Source organism: Oryctolagus cuniculus, chromosome 14 (assembly GCF_964237555.1).
Source record: "Oryctolagus cuniculus chromosome 14, mOryCun1.1, whole genome shotgun sequence".
Taxonomy (NCBI): Eukaryota; Metazoa; Chordata; class Mammalia; order Lagomorpha; family Leporidae; genus Oryctolagus; species Oryctolagus cuniculus.
Window position 1 is genome coordinate 14,442,113 of NC_091445.1, and position 5,118 is coordinate 14,447,230.

General features: G+C 52.2%; 1 pseudogene; it reads left to right on the plus strand.

Moving 5' to 3' along the window:
- The first annotated feature begins 513 nt into the window (after positions 1-513).
- On the plus strand, positions 514-4,368 carry LOC100340580 (GDNF-inducible zinc finger protein 1 pseudogene; annotated as a pseudogene).
- The last annotated feature ends 750 nt before the right edge of the window (positions 4,369-5,118 follow it).

The window sequence follows — 5,118 nt, forward strand, 5'->3', positions numbered from 1 at the left end:
AGGGATTTTCTACCTGTTGGTTCACATTCCCTATATCAGCAACAGTTGGGGCTAAGCCAGGTCCAAGGCAGGAGCCTGGAAATCAATCTGTCTCTCAGGTGGTTGATAGGGACCCAAGCACTTAAGCCATCACCTGCTTACTCCTAGGCTGTGCATTAGCAGGAGGCTGAAATTGGCAATGGAGTTGGGAGTTGAGCTGAGGCACTCCAGTATGGGATGGATGGTCTCAAGTGGTGTCTTAACCCCTGTGAAAAATGCCTTCCCTTAAAGTAATCTAATTTCCTTTTTCCATGGTATTTTTGCATTTAGCATAATGAATTATAGATATCTTTAACTTAAACATATAAAATGATATTTTCAAGAGTGTTGATTGTATAATACACTGTGACACAACTCTTATTTTCACTATATTTTCATTTACATTTCTAGCAATGATAGATTTGAAATAAGCTCTGTCTTTCCCTTCTTGATGACTACTATAAAAGCTATGGTTAAAATCAAATTGATCTGGGGTAGTTCCTGCGGGCCTGGTCCGGCGGACGGCGTCTGCGGCGGGGCCGCTGGCTGGGAGCTGGTTTTGGAAAGGAAGATGGAAAGTGGCGCGGTGCTGCTGGAATCCAAGTCCTCGCCGCTGAACCTGCTGCACGAGATGCACGAGCTGCGCCGCCTGGGCCACCTGTGCGACGTCACGGTCAGCGTGGAGTACCAGGGCGTCCGCAAAGACTTCATGGCCCACAAGGCTGTGCTGGCGGCCACCAGCAAGTTCTTCAAAGAAATGTTCCTTAACGAGAAGAGCGCCGACGGGGCCAGGACTAACGTGCACTTGAATGAGGTGCAGGTCGTGGACTTTGCTTCGTTCCTCGAGTTTGTCTACACCGCCAAGGTGCAGGTGGAAGAAGACCGGGTGCAGCGGATGCTGGAGACGGCCGAGAAACTGAAATGTCTGGACTTGTCGGAAACGTGTTTTCAGCTCAAGAAGCAGATGCTGGAGTCGGTGCTTTTGGAGCTGCAGAATTTCTCAGAGTCCCAGGGGGCAGAGGCCAGTGGCGGCCCCCAAGTCGGAGTTGGCCCCGACCCCCGGGCAGGTGCACTGGGTATGGACGGGGCTCACCCCAACGGCCTGGTGGATCGTTCAGACTACCCAGGGGAGCAGATGAGCAATGGTGTGTCGCCAGGCACACCGCCGAGGAAGTCCAAGGAGAAAGCGGACAAGAAGAAGGATGTGGCTAAGCCTCCCTACCCCAAAATCAGAAGAGCCAGCGGGAGACTGGCCGGAAGAAAGGTCTTCGTGGAGATCCCTAAAAAAAAATACACGAGGAGGCTGCGAGAGCGAGAGACAGGTGCCGAGGGCAGCTCGGGAGACCCCGGGGCCGCCCAGGCCCAAGACCCAGAGAGCGCGGGGATGGAGACCAGGCCCCTTACAAAAGTTGAGGGGGGTGGGGCTGGCATGCAGGTGGCAGACCCCCTTCCAAAGGCAGCCGGGGAGGGGAGAGGAGGAGGAGGAGGAGGGAAAAGGAGGAAGAGGAGGGAGGGGGGTGCGGCGGAGAAGAGGAGGAGCAACCTGAAGTGCGGCATCTGTGAGAAGGCCTTCTTGTACGAGAAGAGCTTCCTGAAGCACATCCGGCGGCACCACGGCGTGGCCAGCGAGGTGGTGTACCGCTGTGACACTGCGGCCAGACCTTCGCCAACCGCTGCAACCTGTGCAGCCACCAGCGCCACGTGCACAGCAGCGAGCGGCGCTTCCCCTGCGAGCTGTGCGGCAAGAAGTTCAAGCGCTAGAAGGACGTGAAGCGGCACGCAGTACAGGTGCACGAGGGCGGCGGCGAGCGGCACCGCTGCGGCCAGTGCGGCAAGGGCCTGAGCTCCAAGACGGCGCTGCGGCTGCATGAGCGCACGCACACCGGCGACAGGCCCTAAGGCTGCACCGAGTGCGGGGCGAAGTTCTCGCAGCCGTCAGCGCTCAAGACCCACATGAGAATCCACACCGGGGAAAAACCTTTCGTCTGTGATGAGTGTGACGCAAGATTCACCCAGAACCACATGCTGATTTATCACAAAAGGTGCCACACAGGTGAGAGGCCTTTCATGTGTGAGACATGCGGCAAGAGTTTTGCTTCGAAGGAGTACTTGCAACATCACAACAGAATCCACACTGGCTCGAAACCCTTTAAATGTGAAGTGTGCTTCCGGACTTTTGCTCAGCGGAACTCCCTGTACCAGCACATCAAGGTCCACACAGGGGAGCGCCCCTACTGTTGTGACCAGTGTAGGAAGCAGTTCACCCAGCTCAACGCCTTACAGCGCCACATCGGATCCACAGGGGCGAGAAGCCGTTAATGTGCAACGCTTGCGGGCGCACGTTCACGGACAAGTCCACTCTGCGGCGGCACACCTCTATACACGATAAGAATACTCCATGGAAGTCTTTCCTTGTCATTGTAGATGGCTCCCCCAAGAACGACGAGGGTCACAAGACAGAACAGCCGGATGAAGAGTACGTGCCGCCCAAGCTTTCAGATAAACTGCTGTCTTTTGCAGAAAGCAGCCACTTTCACGGCCTGGCCGCGGTGCCCGGCAGTGTCGCCCCCGCCCACGACGGCAATGCCGCAGACACCGCCTGCAAGGCCGATGCCGCCGTGGTGTCCCAGGACGCCCTGCTGGCCACCACCCTCAGTGAGCTCAGCGAGCTGAGCCCGCAGGCGGACGCGATGCCCGCCCAGCTGCACCCCTTGACCAGCATGGAGTGAGCGGGAGCACGCGGGGCCTGGTGCCGGGCAGGACCCTCCGTGGGGCCCCATGTGGTGGCAGCTGCAGCCCAGCGGGGCCTGGGGCCAAGAGACAGCCGTCCCTGTGCAAGGTGTGGGCAGGGACGGCCTCCATCCATCTCCCTTGGCCTCCGTCACCTTGCACGTCGTCATCGCTGCGTTGTGAAAGCTTTCCCTTGAAAATCCTGACCTGCATGATCTCATGACGCGGTCACCGAGCAAGGCCACCCACGTGACCACCTGTAACCCCTGCGTGGGCTGTGTGTGAATCCTCGGAGCGCCGGTGCTTCACCCTACCTTAGCTTCCTCGTGTGTTTACTTCTCGGATAGTCTGAAGGTATTTTTCTACCAAGCTGATATCAGATTGGGCCATGTATTGTTAGCCATGCAAATCACATTTGCCACAGGGACCTTCAGGCGGAACTGAAGAAATGGATTGGTGCATTTATTCCTCCCAGTCCCCTCCCCACTCCCAGGCACTCATGGGAAACTGCTGAGCACAGACACAGCCCGGAACCTGTCAGAAAATCAGCTTTGGAAGCAGATGTGGCTGTTCCATTTCATTCCTGAAGACCAGATTAGGTGAACCCGTCCTACCAAAGAGCCCAGACAGTGTGCTGTTTGCAGTGAGGTGTGAGAAATTAAGCAAGAGGCCATGAACACCCGTGTCATTTCATTCACAAGCAGCAACGCGAGGTGAGCGTGGTAGACGTCAGAACAGTGTTGCTGCCAGGTATTCCTGCCTTGATCTGTGGAATTCTCCAAACACAGATTTCCTCATTCCCACACTCAGCATGGAAGCAGCTAGTGATTGCTAGTGATCTCTGTGTCCTTGGGAGTGTGTGAGAAGATGGGAGAGGGGACCAAAAGCCTGGACACTGTCATCCCTGATTATGCCTTAAAGAGTGGACCATGGGGGCGGGCGCCGTGCCATTCCCTGGCTCGTGCTGGGCTTCGCTTCGCCACGCTTGGAAACACGCACAGTGAAAGGACGACCCTGCTGTTCGCTAAACCTCATGTCTCGTCCCAGGGCCTGGGCCTGTTGCTGTGTGCCTAGGATGTGCCGAGTCACGTGGAACCCTTCAAGGCCTTAAAGGAGAAAATTCCTTTTCTCACCGGTTGCTTCCCCCCTTACATCTTATTTATTAAACGTGCTATGAACACTGATTTCCTAAAAGGAAGGTACTTTATCTGTGAGGTCTGAGATGCGGATACAGCTGTGCTGGGGGAGGGCTTTCTTCCCAGCTGCTTTGTTTGACTTCAGTCAAGGTGAACAGCGAAGCCTCTGCGAGGTGTCTCAGGCGCTGGCAACCTGTATAACACTGGCCCTCAAAAGGTCACAGGGCCGAATTCAGCTAGGACAGCGTCACTGTATCCAAGTCGTGTTTACAGAGCGGGGGAAAAAACACACTAGTTTTCATCTCGGTTGGAAGAGACAGAACCCGCCAGCTGATGCACTATTTTATGGCGCAAAGTCATCCTGATGAGAAGGAATTTAAGTGATAGATTATTTTGTTACCTCCTGGAATAATTTTTGTCTTGAATTTGTTTCTTTAGAAGTTCTACAAAAACACTGTTTAACGTGTTAATAAATGTCTTCTTTGTAAAAAAAAAAATCAAATTGATCTGCTGAAGATCATACAAGAGACTGCAGGCATTACCTAATCTTTGCTGTAAATCAGACAGATGGTGTCTCTCCATTGCCTATGTATTGTCCCTATTCAAGAAGACCTCTCTAAAGTCCCTTGGATTACATCCTACTTTTATTATTACCATTAACATTTCACCAATGCTTTCTATGAAGGTGGAACATACGGAGTCTTAACCACATGATTATTGATTTTCTACATGTTCATTTCCGATCATATGGTATGAATTTGTTTTTCTAGGTATTGATGGCCGTCAGAAATGAGTTTGGTGGAATGAATGCCCACTCTTTCTTCTCCTACTAGTTTCTAAGCATTATGGATGATTTCTAGTAATTTTAAAGAACTTTAACTAGTATACAAATCTCTTTTAAAAATATTTTCATGAAGAGAGAGTCCAGCTTTCATCCTCCTCTAGTTTTATACAACTTGCCACTCCTTTTATCATCTGTTGTTTATTGAATAGGTTTGTTTGAAAACTAAGATTTGTGACAACCAGAAAAATGGAATGAAATGGTGCATCTAATGCCACTCCTAGCCGTTTGGAGCTTCTTTCCATTTTGATGTACGTGAAATAGCTTGTGAGCAGAGTAGCTCACAGACGTGTGCTGAACTGGAATGCTGTTGGGAACTAAAAGATGGGCAGTTTCTTGCATTCTTAAAAAAAAAGAAGGATAAGTTTAGTCTGGCTGAATGGGGTAATTCCA